The 16,946-nt window shown below is 42.4% G+C and overlaps 1 long non-coding RNA gene across 2 annotated transcripts in view; it reads left to right on the top strand.

The window, feature by feature from the left end:
• The first annotated feature begins 11,080 nt into the window (after positions 1 to 11,080).
• The window catches only part of LOC138527448 (uncharacterized), a 210,657-nt gene continuing 204,791 nt past the window's right edge, over positions 11,081 to 16,946 (top strand). Inside the window, exon 1 of one of the 2 annotated variants that reach the window (XR_011283927.1) lies at positions 11,081 to 11,299. This is a non-coding gene — a long non-coding RNA (uncharacterized lncRNA). The remainder of the gene's footprint in view (positions 11,300 to 16,946) is intronic. The other variant, XR_011283926.1, reaches the window with a different exon arrangement.

Consider the following 16,946-nt stretch of genomic DNA (forward strand, 5'->3'; position numbering starts at 1 on the left):
CAGTTAAGGAAGATGTTTTTAATCTGTCAAAGTATTTTATCGAACAATAGTTTAGAGGAAAACGTGTGCTTTTGAATTTTTCCTTATTTTTGCATTTTCTGCCTGCAGCTACAGTCAGGAAAAATTGCATTCCTCTATGAAAATGATTTTGTGCAATTATGCAAGAGGGTATGTTGTGCTGCTGTGAACCACCTCCATCTAGCATTGCAAACACATATACAAAGGGACTTTTCTATTGAATGGTGGAAGCAGAAACAAAGACAGTTGTAGCCCAGACTGGGCCTTCATACACAAAGAAAGGACGCGGAGACGGAGGACTGGGAAAACACAACCTTCTTTATTTAATGTATAACAGGAACTGGCGTACATATGCCAACACGCCTCCCTCTGAGCCTTCGTCCCAGAACACGCCTCCTCACACAGCGGGCGTGTGTTTTAAAGGCACAGGGGTCGGTAACACCATTCACCCTTGATAAATCAGGAGAACAAGGAACACTGTCCTATGTCCTAATGGCTCCAGAGTGAAATGGCAGTGAAATCCAAGATGGCGGCCGCCGCTTCTATATCCCCCCCCCCCCCCTTGTAGGCCACGCGATGAGGCGTCAGAGACTGAGATTACTAGAGGAGGGTTAGGAGGACCCGTAGATTGAGGAGAAAGAGACACCGCAGAGTGAAGCAGCTGGGAAGACCTGCCGGGGGCGCCATGGAGGGGCTAGCTACTGGTTCCCAGATGAGAGAGGGCCCAGAGAGTGCTGTGAGCAGGAGGCTCTCTGAGTTTGGTTGGGCTGGACTCGGGTGGGCAACCTCAGCTGGCAACTCGGTTGTTAAATGGGTTCTGAGGCCTGAAAGCCGCAGCAGGGAAGTCAGCTGAGAATTCAGGAGAAAGCCTCCTCAGAGGAGTAAGGGACACGGGAGAGGCCGCCATGAGGGCCGTGCCACAGCTCTAGCTTTGCCATAGAGATGCAGCTGAAATCTGGAGAGAGGAGACCTGCGCGAGGAGGAGCCGCATAAACCTCTGACCTGGGAGGGCCACAGGGAAGCCCAAGACTGAACAAGAGACAGCACGAGAACGAGGCCTAGAAGATGAGGCTCTGGAGCTGTGCTGAATGTGAGGGAATGCACTGACAGCACAATGTCTCCAACAAAATGTGTGCGAGTGCGAGAATTTGGTTACTGACATTTGGAAATTGTACTTCAACACATTAATGGGCCTCATTACGAGTTCGGCGGTAGCCATGCCACTATTGGCGGCATGGCTGCCGCCGAAATTGCGTCCGTGTCCGGGTCCTCGGAATGGGGATTTACCGGGCCATTCCGAGTTCGGAAGGCCCGGTCATTCCTCCCTCCAAGGACCCGGACACGGTCCTTCCCCATTCCCATTTCAGCCCCCATAGGGCTGAATGGGAATGGGAGAGGGAGCAAACAACAGGCCATTACGAGATGGCCCCTTGTTTGGACCCGGACACGGTCCTTCCCCATTCCCATTTCAGCCCCCATAGGGCTGAATGGGAATGGGAGAGGGAGCAAACAACGGGCCATTACGAGATGGCCCCTTGTTTGCTCCCTCTTGGGCGGTACGGGGTTGACAGCACCGGCACCTTTACCGGTGCCGTTAACCCCGTACCGCCCGACTCGTAATGAGGGCCAAGGCTTGTCCCATGAAAACTGCGAGAGACGGAAAGCTCAGACACTGAATTCTGAGGGGAGGTTCGGGGAGGTAAAGTGCCAACGTGTCTAAGAAAAGCTGTGATGGAGGAAAAGTTCTGAAACTGCTTTGTGGGAAATGTAGTCACCATACCAAGATGACCCAAAGAGACTGTGAGAGAAAGAACTACATTTCTCGAAATCTTTACAACACAGAGATTGAGCAGAGCACCAGCGTGAAAGAGATATTATATTTAGCCAAAATGCAGAAAAATATTGGAAATAGAAATTACTGCTTTGTATTTGAACTTATTGTTCCAGTTTGCCAAAGGTTCATTGTGTAATGATTTCAATTGACCATGCCCTAAAGCATTTGGAAGAGCACAAGGGGCAAACAGAGCTAGGGGCGGCAGAGTGGCCAGGGCCGGCTCAGTGGCCAGGGGTGGCTCAGTGGCCAGGGCCGGCTCAGTGGCCAGGGGCGGCTCAGTGGCCAGGGGCGACCAATTTATTAGGCTGGCTCCTGGATACAATAAAAGATGAAGGCGTCAAATAGAAATACTCAGCATCATGGCTATAGCGGTGGCTCCTTGTGACCGGGGGTAGGACACTCAGCATCATGGCTATAGCAGTGGCTCCTTGTGACCGGGGGTAGGACACTCAGCATCATGGCTATAGCGATGGCTCCTTGTGACCGGGGGTAGGACACTCAGTATCATGGCTATAGCAGTGGCTCCTTGTGACCGGGGGTAGGACACTCAGCATCATGGCTATAGCGGTGGCTCCTTGTGACCGTGGGTAGGACACTCAGCATCATGGCTATAGCGGTGGCTCCTTGTGGCCGGGGGTAGGACACTCAGCATCATGGCTATAGCAGTGGCTCCTTGTGACCGGGGGTAGGACACTCAGCATCATGGCTATAGCGGTGACTCCTTGTGACCGGGGGTAGGACACTCAGCATCATGGCTATAGCGGTGGCTCCTTGTGACCGTGGGTAGGACACTCAGCATCATGGCTATAGCGGTGGCTCCTTGTGACCGTGGGTAGGACACTCAGCATCATGGCTATAGCAGTGGCTCCTTGTGACCTTGGGTAGGACACTCAGCATCAGGGCTATAGCGGTGGCTCCTTGTGACCGGGGGGTAGGAAACTCTGCATGGTATGCAGGCATGGGTAGCCTGTAGACCCCAGTCTAGGGACACACAGCCTGTGTGCTTTGTTTGGTTATTTACCCGCCCACTCCCATCAACTAGCTGCCCCTTCCCACCCAAAATACACCATTCAGGTATCTCTTTGCAATAACATCAAACCTTGTGTTGTATAGGATGGGCAGTGTAATTTCGAATAAGAGTTCTTCCCAGTCTTCTGAGAGTTAATGGCTTCTTTGTCGCTGTAAATGAGATCCTGATGTAATAAAAAAGTCTTAACCAAATGTGCCTTCAGCTATTTGACTAATAAGCAATATGTGTGTCCTCACATCTGTACCTTAAACGGAGGCTTTGGCTGGTATAAAGGTATTAGATGGGCATTTCCCAGGCACTGACTTCTTATGCCCAGGTATTCACACCATTTTCCAGCTGTTGCCATCTTATGGATAGCTAGTACCATTGTGGCATTGCCAGGTAAATGCCTATCCCATGCCTACAGAAAAGCCCAAACCGTTGGCTTTGCCAATGGTTGCCTAACCAGTTTTCAAGCAGAGAAGGCAGTGATCTGGCTATTTTCATTCCCTCTGGAACAGGATAAAGTATAAGTAAGGTGGTCATGCAGCTACCCAAGTGGTGGGACATTCTGATGGGTCCTTAACCGGTGTGACAGCGGTTGCTAGTGAAAGATCAGGTGGGGAAAAGTTGCTGCCACAGCAAACCCACCAACTCTGCTCATTTGGCTAGGCATTTATTTCAAGGAGGACAAAATATTGAAGGGGACATGCGCAGATATTTTTGGTCTCGTTTTTATGGGATTAGTTTAAGATCTTCAGGAGAAAGAAAATAAATTAGAGTAAAGGACCCCCATGCAAGATGCTGCGTGGTGAATCCTGTAACAAAAGCAAAACAAATGGTGAGAATGGCGCAAACCCAGCCATTAGAGACAAAAAATCTCACTCCTCAGTGTAAAGGGTGTGACTGTTACTCCGCTCTGCACCGAACTCAGCAATCACATCCACGCCCCGGGCATAAAGTGTGCCGCTAGCCTGGCAGGGAGGTGTGCACCAAACTCACTGCTGCCTCCCAGCTCCTCCTTTCACCACCACAGCCCAGCGTGTCCCCTGTGGGAAAAACCCAAATTCACTGGTGCCTCCTGGGCTGCATGCTGGCATATGTGGTGCTCCATGTTAGAGGAAGGGGAATGGCGCATCAATTACATAAGGGCCCACCCCCTGGTAGGCTCACAAGGACTCCCCGGGTCGCTGCTGACAGACGTGTCCAGGGAGGATTGAGCATTTGGGCCAGCCCCCTCCCCCGCCCCCGTGGCAATCAATGCCGGACTGCACATGCCATACGCAGCCCGGACATAGAACCATAGAGAGACTCCCTCCTCTCCCAAGCCCCCACTCTGCTTCTGAGTGCTGGGCTGCACCTGGCATACACAGCCCAGGCCAAAAAAGACTTTGGGGCCCCCACACAAGTTGCTGCTGCTGCCCTTTCTGGCAACACCCCATCTACACGGAGCAGGATAAAGATCTGCAGCACCAAGCACCTTGAGACAGCCCTGGCCAGGCTGCCTCTCAAGTAAGAGGATAAAGTTACACATGCCCTTTATAGAGACTCTTTTTGCATATATTTTTATTTATTTATTTTATTATTCATTTATAACGCGCTGAATACCAGCTAGTGGTTTCTAAGCGCAGGACCAGGATTCGAAATTGTGTTGCACCGCGCTGTCTTTCTTCCAAGACAAACGCATTGTCCCTGAGCTATCCTTCCTCCCCAACAAAAATGACTTTATTTTATTTTCAGAGAACTTATATTTTGGAAAGGACTGTTTTTATTGTTTTTGAATTCCTGGTTCTTAGTTATGCAGCTGCTTTAGGAGTAATGTTAGTGTATATAGTCTCACGCAATTCTCACTATTTATATAAAAACATTGAAACGGCTGGTGTAGCGGGACACTGTAAATAATGTAATCAAAAGATCAACTAAAGACATCACACAACAGCATTTCGTTGTCTGACTCTCCCAGCATGTCTTCAAAAGTTATTATAACCCAGTGTTTTCTTGTTTTTTTGTTTAATAATATTTATTAGATTTTTAACAACATGAATGAAAAGCAGAAATCTAAAATGACAGATATAAATCTAGCTTACGTAAGGTAAATTGATATCAAATAACAGTAATATTAAGAGTTCAAAAACGAGCTGTATGGAGAACATGACGAAAAGTAACCAATAGCTTATACAATAAAATCTACTTTACGAGAGCACAAACATTTGCAAAAATTGAAAGGGGGAGACAAACATAGGAGATAAACACGAGAAAAAAAACAAAGGGGGAAGGGGGAAATGTAAATAACAACAAAATTGGTAGAATATTGAAACAATCCAGTTACAATATGCAAATCTGATTGATTTAAAGAAAGAACAAACAAAAGTTTATGAACCATGTGAGGAGGCATTAAAAAATCCAGATAATGAATGAAGAACGACCATTTTGCATTACACTTGAGGATAGAGTCTTGTGAATTGGCTATACATTGTTCTATTCTTTGAGTGTGATAAATATTATTCCACCAGCCTCTGATACAGAGAAATCGTGCATTTTTCCAATTGGCAGTTATGAGTTTCAAAGCAATAATAATGAATAAATCATATAGTTTCTTAGATGTTTGCATGTCCCGACATTGAATAACAAGACTTCCCAAAAACCATATTAAAAAAGAATAGTGGAAAAACAATTTTGAAGATTCGTTTGAGATATTTCCAGACATCTTGCCAAAACGTGAATACATAATGACAGTTAAAAAACATGTTCATATGAAGCCGGGGCATATCCACAGGTCCAACATATATCATTTGAGTCATTCCTAGACTTGGACAGTTTGACAGGCGTAATAAACACTCTATGTATGAAGAAGAGAAAGTGTTGCATTATGTTGGGCTGAAACTGAGATATTTCTAATTTTGGAAAATGTAGAGGACCATGTGAGATCATCTAGGGCAAGGCCAAAGACCCTTTCCCATAACAGACGTACTGGTTGTACAACTGATTTAATGTTAAGGGCTTTGTAGGTTTTTGAGGCACAAATGTTTTGGGAAGTGGTGATCTGCCACAATCTGAGGACATCTGGCGAGAGGACATTGCTGGAAAAATGATGCAGTGCGTCAAGGCAAGCGTTAACCAACTTGTTATAGAAATTAAAATCAGTATTGGGGATAGAGTATACGTTTCTCAATTGCTGAAATGGTAGGATAATTGGACCATTGATGATTTATTGAATAAATCTTATACCTTTTTTGATCCAGAATTTACAGTGTAGAGTTCTGTTATTAATAAGAATATTTTTGTTATTCCAAAGTAGGGGAGATCAATTTTTGTTTAAAGCCCTATTATTAGGAAAAAGGAAAACCTTAAGAGCTGCAACAGAGGCCTTGACCGGATCAGATAGGGCCATAGAGGTGTGGTTAAATAGATAAACTAGATCCGCAGGGTCATATGGGTAAACCATCTTTTCTACTAGTCTAGACCACGAGGGAGTATCTGATACATGAGATGAGTTAAACCAACATAGGGACTGTTTTATCAGAAAAGCCGAGTGATAAAGTTTAAAATCCCGGAATCTAACCCCTCCCATTTTGTACGGGGCTTTGAGTTTGGCTACCGCAATGCTTTTACATTTGCCAAGACCACATAGAAAGTTAAGTAAGATAGAGTAGATAGGTTTGAAAAAAGAAAGAGGAAGTAAAACCGGGAGAAGCTGTAGATAATATAGGATAATGGGGGAGAGCATCATTTTTATTGTATCAAGCCGACCCCACCAGGAAAGATAAAGGGGGGACCATTTAGAAGTAAGATCTTTAAGTTTGTCCAGCAAGATGCGCATATTCAATTTAATAGTATCACGTATTGTAGGGGCAAAGCTGATACCTAAATATTTAATAGAGTCATTACACCATTTTAGGCCAAAAGAATCTAATTCATGTTTAAGACAGAAGGAGTTAAGAGCTAGAATTTCAGATTTTTCTTTATTGAGTTTATACCCAGAAACTTGACTGAATTGGTGGAGCGTGTCAAGCAAGTGGGGAATGTGGAGCTTGGGGTTTTTAATAAAAATGTGAACATCATCAGCACAAGCTGCAATTTTAAAATGTGTTGACCTACCTGGGATTCCTGGTATGCTTTTATTCGATCTGATGAGCTCCAGTAAAGGTTCCAACGAATGGATGAATAAGATGGGGGAAAGAGGACATCCTTGTCACGTACATATTAATAAAAAGAAGAAGGAGGAGGACTGGCCGTTAATACACAGTGAGGATTTGGGGCAAGAATAGAGCAGTTTAATGAAATAAATAAATGTTTCCCCAAATCCATGCCAATGAAGAGATTGAAACATGAAATCCCAAAAGACGCGATCAAACGCCTTTTGTGCGTCCAAGGCAATAGCTGCATACCCCTGTCTATCTTTTTTGTCTTAAGATACAATATGAATAGCATCCAGAAATAATCTAGCATTACAGGAGATGTTGCGTCCTGTTACATAACCCACCTGGTCCGATTTAATCAAGGCTGGGAGGGAAGATTCTATTTTGTTGGTGAGAATTTTAGCAAAGATTTTACGTTCCACATTAATAAGGGATATAGGACGATAGTTACTAGGGCATGTGGGATCTTTATCTGGTTTAGGGAATAAGATAAGCAGGGCTTCAGAAAATGAACCAGGGGAGGATTTATTCTGAACAAAGTGAGAGAATAGTGACTTAAGTTTAGGAGCTAGAGTGTTATAAAATTCAGCCGAGAGTCCATCCGGACCAGGCGCTTTACTACTTTCTAAACCCCTAATGGCATGTGTGATGTCAGAGAGTGTGATATCATTGTCTAAATGGGAGAGATCAATCTGTGGACATGAGGATCTATTGATTTTGCTGAGTAAAGACTGGATATTTTCAGTAGCGATAGGAGTATCAGGCATATACACATTTTCATAGAATTTTTTTAAAGCAGTCCAGGGTTTCCTTGGGATGATTGTGTGTAGTACCAGAGGCATCTTATATCTGAGAGATATAAAACCTTTTCTTCCTGTTCTTCAAATATGAGGCAAGAGACTTACCAGCCTTATTGGAAGTTTGATAGATTTTAGTTGTATATTTGATTATAGTACCAGCTGCTAGATTAGTATGTTCGCTGTTGATTTGGCAGCGTAATGCCATAGCATGATGACGATTAGTGGAGTTTGAGTTTTGATAGTATTGTTGCTCAGTAGATGAAAGTTTAGAATAAAGTTCATCAAGGTGTTTTTTACATATTTTTTTTCCTACCCAAGTATGCCATAATATAACGCCTAAGGACAGCCTTAAATGCGTCCCATTTATTTACCACTGAGGTATCTTCATCATGATTTTCATCATAGAACTGTTGCAAGAAGGATTGGACAGAAGAGATGAATTGTTGATCCTGTAATAGGTAATTATTACATTTCCACCGAGGAGAGGGCCTACTAATAGCATCAAACATAACAGAGGTACTAACAGGGGAGTGATCAGAAATTATAATATTAGAAATGGTTGAGTCAACAATAGTTCCTGTGAGAGTTTTGGAAATAAAGATGCAGTCCAGACGGGATAGTGTATTATGAGAAAGAGAATGAAATGTATAGTCAAGCTGTGTAGGATGCGAGAGTCTCCACGAGTCAATAAGACCTGTTTCAGAAAGACAACTCAGAAAAGCTTCATAAGATTCAAAGGTTTTAAATGCACAACTGGATTTCCTATCCAAAAACAGAACTAGCACCCGATTCATATCACCACACATAATTAGATTATTAAAGTTGTTTGTGAGAATCATTTTTTTGACAGAAGTCCAGAAGTGGTGGTCAGGTTGAGTAGGTCCATATATGTTTAGGATAGAAACTTGTACAGAGTCAATCAGGAGCTTGACCCATACCCAGTGTCCTTCAGTAGCCACACCTCTATCCGGAATTTTAAATGGTAGATTTTTACTTAGCAATATTGCATCACCAGTCTTTTTAGCAACCGCCAGGCTAGCCACAACCTCCTTAACCCACAGGGATTTAAGCTTCATGACCTCCTTAGTGGATAGATGTGTGTCCTGTAAACATGCTATAAAAGGTTTAGGTTTATTGAAATGAGAAAGAATCTTACATCTTTTAATGGGGTTGTTACAGCCCTTAATATTCCAAGTAACACATTTAAATGTCATGTATGTAATAGGATGATATTAGATCATGAATATGAAACCATAATAAAATATGAGCAGATATGAACCTGTAACTGAAATATTTAATGAAAGCAACCATTCCACAAAAAATGTAATGACAGTTAGACGTGTCAAGGTTAATGGAGAGAAACAAGAGGGAAACACATGAGGAATATAGGGAAGGGACGGGAGACCCGATATTAAGCAACCCATAATGAGGAAAGCCAAAAGAAAAAAACATATTAATCCAATACTGCAGGGACCACAGCCTAGACATAAAAAGAGGATCGGGCCAGGAAATGGATAAAAAAGGAAGAAAAAATGTAGCAGGAGCCGGTGACGCCTACCGGGCTGTCAAAAGGAAAAAGACAGCATGCAGTGAAAGAGGGGCACCGCACCAGCTACTGTCTCACCAAAGTTAAGCGATGTAAAAATAGACACGCCATTACATGAGGATAAAAAGAATGTCAAGATAAAGTTATTCAAGATTAAACAAGAAGAAAAGAAAAAAAGAGAAAAACACATGTTCCAACAGAGGTTGAGGGATCCACCGGAGCTGTTGTATCCATACTTTCAGTTTTGATTGAATGTATAAAGACCTTTCAATCAGCCGGATCATCGAACAAGGCCGAGCAACCATTGTCTGTCACCTTAAAAGAGCATGGATGATATAAACCATACCGGATGTTGAGTTGCTTCAAAGCTGGACGAAAAGTCAAAAATTCCTTCCTACGTAAAGCGGTACACTTTGCCACATCCTGTGCGATGTATAGTTTGCTCCCACGCCAGATTAGAGATCTTATTTCCTTGACTGATGTCATAATGAGTGGAAGTTGTGTAAATTTCAGTCGATAGAAGATAAGAGTTCTAGGAGGAGGATGAGAAGAAGCCGAGGCATTCCGTTGTCCAACGCGATGAGCTCTCTGTATGTTGAAATTGGTGTCTGAGGGTAAACGAAGAATGGCCAGCAGTAGTTTTTGTAAGAAAGCAATTGGATCTGATCCCTCACATCCATCAGGCAGGCAAGAAATTTGAAGATTGTTACGCCTGCTTCTATATTCTAAGTCTTCGTTGTGTTTTTGGAGTTCTTTTATAGATTTTTCCAACATGACCACCCTGGGAGATATGTCTTCCACAATACCAACCCGTCTGTCTACTTCTTCCATACACTCTTCAAAGCTCTTCCACCTATCGTCTAATTGTTGTAGCTTTTGATTTGTGGTCTCAATAAAGGGCTGCAATGCTCTAATCTCAGATAGAATTGTCTGAAAGGCAGGATCAGAAATGTTGAGCGGGGGCGGTGAGTCACTTTTGGGCCTTTTCAGATTAGTGACTCAGAGCGTGGAATCCTTTGACGCAGGTGTGGTTTTTTGGTTATTTTCATTGGAAGCCATTTAGCCTAAGTACTGAAGCCACAATATCAACCCAAAACGCAACTGAACCAATTGTGAACAGCCAGCCGGATGTTTAATAAAGGATGTGGGTAAAAGGCAGAGTGAAAATTGATAATGAATGTGGTCCATAGAGGTTTTTTTTTCCTTTTACCCCTCTTTTTTAAAATTAAAAGTGGCTGGTGCTGACGATGATCAGAACATTATAGTTGTTGAGAAAACTCAATTGACATAGTCACACTGTAGTTGAAGGTAGACAATATGGAATATTGACCAGGGTAGTTATTTAGCCACTGCTTGGAGAACCTTTGTGTAGACCTATTCTGTGTTGTAATAAGGCAGAAAGCAGAACATATAAGGCTGCAGACCAGTGAGGAGGAGGGGATCAGATCATAAGATCTTTAACAATTGTCATGCAGGTAGAATCATATGTTTCAAGTATTCTGATATTAGTATTGGCTTTACATCACCTATAAGGTAACGTATTCAGTTGCTGAGGATGTAATTATAGGCTGCAAAGGGTGAAAGTATAAGGACTGTAGCACTATCTGACATTCCTTCTTCAGCGGTATTTCTGTGGTGTTAATAAAAATACTTAACAATGTTGTATCAGTGTTTGAAAAGCAGACTCAGCGGCAACGTTAAACTAATAATTGAACTTTCTCACTTCGAGTGAAAGCAGGCGAAGTCGTCGTAGAGAGGGTGGAGCGGCGTAGACCGCGGCCAGCGCATCACAGCAGGAAGCACCCGAAGGTTACCTCATGAGAAGCAGCGTAGAGAAGGGCTGCAGGCGCTCGTGTGTCCCCGCGCTCCGCCTCACATCAAAACATCGATAAACGAAGTCGAGTCCACAGAAGTCAACGACGGGCTTATCAACGGAGCTCCGATTGACACAAGGTAGAGCGAAAAGCACCAGGAAATTAAAGAAAATGCCTTATTTAAGTTGTGGTGGAGACGGAGCCAACGCTTAGGGGGCCATCTTTCTTGGTGCCAGACCACGCCCCTCAACCCAGGGTTTTCTTCCTTGGGGTTTTTGAGGAATCCACACTTAAGCTTTGCCTTTCATCCCACATTCATTTCCCAGAGAGGTGCACCAAGGGGACCCAGCGCTGAGGTAAGAGCGGGGTGGAGACAGGTAAGAGGCTGGTCAAGAGATTAAAGTTAAGTGTCAGAATGATATTCCTGTGCCCGCCTACACCTGTCTGCCATTCAGTGTGGCACTGCCACCCTCGCTACATTTGAGTTCCACGTTTTTCCTGTGTATCCTAAAAGGCGTTTCGAAAGATCTCAGGAGCCAACAAGACAATACCTTCTCTCATATAACACAGAGTAATTAGGGCATGCCAGGATTAGGAGTATTTCTTTTGCATCTCTTCATCCTCCATCTACATCATTTGTGTATGGGCGCGCTATAAATAAAATATCACATCATAATATCATATCCTATGCAAGCCAATATTTGACAAGAAGCCTTCGGGAAAAGTATTTAATAAAATGAAGGGGGCTGATGAAGGATTACTGTCTGAGGGGCAGGAGGGCCATTGCACCTGAATCTATTCATGTGAAAAGAAAGCAGGAGGGTTTGCCAAGGGCCCATTGCCTGTGAATCTGTATGCCCACAAGCACTAGCTCTGGTGCCACCCTGGCGACGGGGCTATGCCACTTTTGCATTTTGACTTTGGCAACATTTCTCCACATTCAATCAGAGACTGTGGTCACGTGGAGGGCGGGGGGGGGGACTATACTAGATGGCCATTCTAATCCACCCATTGCTGTTGTGAACGTTGAACAGAGCGGTGGCTGCATCCTATTGGCTGGCCCATTTGATGGTGCCAATCTTGCTGGTTGTCCTGCGCTCTCTGGGTGGTATAGCTTTGAAAAGGAAATGGCAAGTTGTGGTAGATTTATAATCATTCTTTCTCCAAAGAAACCCTCGGGTTAGGTGCACCCTATAAATAAATGAATAAATAAATAAATAAATACAGCTTCTTCATTTGTGCTGCTTGACCAGGAATTTCTTTGGTTCTTTGGTAAAATAATCTTTAATGGTTAAGTTCAACATGGACCAGCTTGTTCTACCTTCCTGCAGCGCCTTGGTAGCTTTAGATGTTGTATTATGTGTCTTTTATACTGTGCACATCACCGCCATAGTGGTCTTAAAGCACCAACCTTTTTCCCTGAAGAGGCAAATTGTGTCTTCACTCAGGTTGACATCGAGACCATGGTCTGTGGGGTCAAAAGAAAATTGGGCCAATGAGAGCAAGGAACGGGAAGAGTGGGAAGAGTGGGAAAAGTCAGGGAGACAAAAACCTACAGACTTAACTCACAACCTGTAGAGAAATTAAGACAAAAAGGGTAGTGATGTTATGTTATAATAATAATAGTGTGTTATTCATATCACACTTATGCCTAGGCGCTGTACATAGAACATAATTACATACATTAATCATCCCAACCGAAGTTGGTACTCATTTATCGACCTCGGAAGGATGAAAGGCTGAGTTGGCCTTGCTGGGATTCGAGCCTGCAACCTACAGATCACACATAGATTGCAGCAGCGAGCACTCAACCCACTGAGCTATCTTACCGGCATAATTACTTGATCATGGTATAGTTCCTTACTGCCATTGTTATGGTTTGGGTTTCATTTCAAATGCAGATTATTTTCCTATGTGTGCCTTTTTTGGTGCCCCTGCTGATTTTGTTAGATTGGGTTGTTTAAAGAGTTTCCATAGCCAATGAGCTGATAGATAAACTGCATAATTCCTCAGAGCTCTACCCTATCTCTGTGACTTTTGTTTGTGCCCACCCTGACTCACACGTGTGAAATGAATAAAACAGACACTCCCTGGGCAGGGAATAAGGCACAAAAGAGCAGGCTGCGATAGTTCAAGGAAAAGTTTATCTAGATCTCTGAGAGCGCTCTGACCACATCAAGTTACAACACATTTATATAGTACATCTACATTTTTAACATATAATGCTACGTTGGACCAGGATTGGTCAGCCGTGGTGGCGACTTAGGTGTGGGCATCATATCTTCCTCTGGGTTGGTTGCTTGGGTGGCGGGAGGATTGACGTCAGACATTTGTGCTCCGGATGGGTGAAGGTCAGGTCGCTGTGAAACACGGTGGTCACTATCTAAGCTAAGAAAATACATTCTGAGTAATGCATGCACTAAATAATAGCTGATCAAAGGACTCTAAGTAGTGTATCATGTTGTTATACAAATCACTCAAGGGTTTATACCATCTACACATTTGGGTTATACAGGTCACAGGTGTAAGGGCCTTGACCACTATCATACTGTAATTGGACTATAGGATTAGTCTCACAAGAATCTCAGGTATGTGGCACTTGTTAGTATTGGGCACGATATACTGGACAGGGGTCTAATGTTAGTTGGGGGTCTGCTGGGTGGGTTTCATCGTATGGTTGGCAGTCTGGCACATGAAAGGGATGCCTCGCAAGGACACAGGGTTAGAATGGCAATAAGTTTCAATTGGTGAGGGTTAGAGGGCAAGGACACTTTTGTGGAGATGAACGAGCTATGTGCTTAGATCTTTACAAGAAACAGAAGAAAGACCAATCCATGAGACATTATATTAACTTCAAATACAACAAACCAGCCTTTCCGCCAAGGACTTTAAACCCAAATCTAAGTTTACGCCACAGCTTATACCAGACAATTTAGTTGATACTTTTTACAAAACAGTTACAAAGGATTTAAATGACTATAATGACACTAAAACGGCAAACAGATTTATATTAAGATACCAATATGACAACTTAACAAGGATGGAAAGAAAAGCACTTTTTCAACTCAAAAAAGACCACAATCTGGTGATTAAAGGAGCTGACAAAGGAGGAAAAATAGTAATAATGGACAGAGTGGATTATGTAGAGATGGCAATGACTCATTTGAATACACCTAATTGCTATGTCAAACTCAAAAAGAATCCCAAAATGGAGATACTAACAGAACTGAAAGAAGCTATATCATTGTGTCACAGACAAGGACTAATCACTGATGATGAAAATGCATTTTTGGTAATAAAACAACCTATATTACCAACAGTATATTTTTTACCTAAAATACACAAAGAATGCACAAAGATTCCAGAAGGAAGACCCATTCTAAGTGGAATAGGTTGGGCAACCATGAACCTGGCACAGTATATTGACAACATCTTAAGACCCATGGCGACCAAAACTAAATCCTATTTGAGGGATACAACTGAGACAATCAATACATTAGCAACAATAGAATGGCAGCAAGGCTATCGTCTGGCTACCTGGGGCGTACGTTCCCTATACACATCAATCAGACATGATATCGCCATAGAAACTATGGACTACATTTTTTCAAAGGAAACTAAATCTAATTATCAATCTGTAAGCATGTTGAAAGAAATGCTCTTATTGACATTAAAAAACAATGTATTCATCTTCAATGGCCAATTTTACAAGCAGACACAAGGAGTGGCAATGGGGATTAAGTATGCCCCAGCCCTTGCCAATTTGGCGATGGCAATGTTCGAAGACAAATACATTTATACAGATAAAGATTATGACGCAAATGTAATACTATGGACTTGGTACATAGATGATGTACTTATAATTTGGAAAGGGGAGGAGGGACCCCTGGAAGACTTCAGAAGCAGAGCGAATAAGAACACGATGGGGATAGAATTCACAGGAATTGCCAGCACTAACGAAATAAACTTCTTAGATCTGAACATTTAGGTAGAAGACAACCATCTTAAAACTAAAACCTTCAGAAAAAGCACTGAGGCAAATTCCACCTTATTCTCCACAAGTTGCCATGTTAATTCCGTGATTAAGAACATACCAAAGGGAGAATTCATCAGAGCTCGGAGGAACTGCTCTGAACAAAGAAGTTTTGAAGATGAATGCAAACTACTAACAAGCAGATTTATAACAAGAGGCTATGGGAACAAAACAATAGCACAAGACAGAGATAAGGCTTCCCAAGTTGACAGGGAGAGCACCCTAAAGCCAACAAGATCCAAACAAGATGGAAGACAAGAAATCAGTTTCATTACCAGTTACTGTGCAGACAATAAAGTATTGAGAAAGATATTGAGGAAAAATTGCCATTTGTTACAACTTGATGAAAATGTGAGAAAGTACATAGGAGAAAACCCCACATTAACTTACAGACGAGCCAAAACTATCAAAAATATTTTGAGCCCTTCACTTCTTCCAGAAGAGAAGAAAGAAGTTCCAGCTACATGGCTCCCGCCACCACCAATAGGGTTTCGTAAATGTGCAACATGCACAATGTGCAAACATGCCCTTAACAACATAGTGACCTTCAAAGACAAACATGACATATCCCACAAGATAGTGGATCAAATCAACTGTAGAAGCAAGTTTGTGGTTTATGCAATTATCTGCCATTGTGAAGAAATGTACATAGGTAGTACCATTCGGGAACTCAGGACAAGAATAAGGGAACACATATCAAACATCAGAAGTCAAGATACCAACTTACCTCTAGCCCAACATTGGCAACGCAAACACCAATTAGTTGACAAAAAGCAATTGAAATTTATTGGACTTAAAAAAAGTCACCCTGGGACCAAGAGGAGGAGACCTTGAAGCTAAACTGCGGCAAGAAGAAGCGAAATGAATTTGTAAATTCCGTGCAGTGGGAAGAGGCTTGAACTCAGATCATGAGATGGCCTCATTTCTTTAAAGACAATTAAAAGAGCAATCTTCATAATCATATCAGCACTAAATGGTCAACAATTCTTGTATTCATCATTGCCATTTTCTAAAAATGTTTTCCTTAAAAAGGGTTTAAATCGCATAAGCATGTTTCATATACCAGGTCTTGAACTTTAACATTGACATCCATAAGTCACGCACCTTTTCAAACTTTGCAACATGCTTAATAACACACACTAGGTCAAAACATTTAACATAAGGGTTTTTTGAACCAATTCAATATTAAACACCGGTCAATGCTGCAATTCGCTCAAAACCTTTTATAAACACATGTGTAACATGCAAAAAAGTTCTCATAACAAGTTTTTCAGACCTCATTTTAATTTATATAAAGGTCAGTAATGAAACCCGCCCTGCAAAAAAACCCCTCACAAACGTATGCCCATTGTAACATTTCTCAAATCGGCACCATGCCCCTATGCATTAAGAGAGCGTGATTCTCACACTAAATAACCATTGTTCTCCCAAAATATGGCCGCGATATCAGAAACTAACAAAGGACCACTAGAGATGCTGAGGCATCCGTTTTCAAATTTTTGTATTTTCTCATACTCCTTTTTAAATGTGTATTTACAAACAACACAAATTATACACTTGCATTATGTCAATGTAGCACATGGTAATGGTATTTACCTGCAATACGCCAGCAAATTGAGACTCGTTTCAAAAACTCATCACATTTGGGAATTCAACACCTAAAATACATCTAATACGCGAGCAAGTCTTTAATTGCATTTGGAATGCCTTATTATCTGAAATCCGCTACTTCAGAAAAAGGAATTGGACGAAT

This window comes from Ambystoma mexicanum, chromosome 14, assembly GCF_040938575.1.
Source record: "Ambystoma mexicanum isolate Mex_15411 chromosome 14, UKY_AmexF1_1, whole genome shotgun sequence".
NCBI lineage: Eukaryota > Metazoa > Chordata > Amphibia > Caudata > Ambystomatidae > Ambystoma > Ambystoma mexicanum.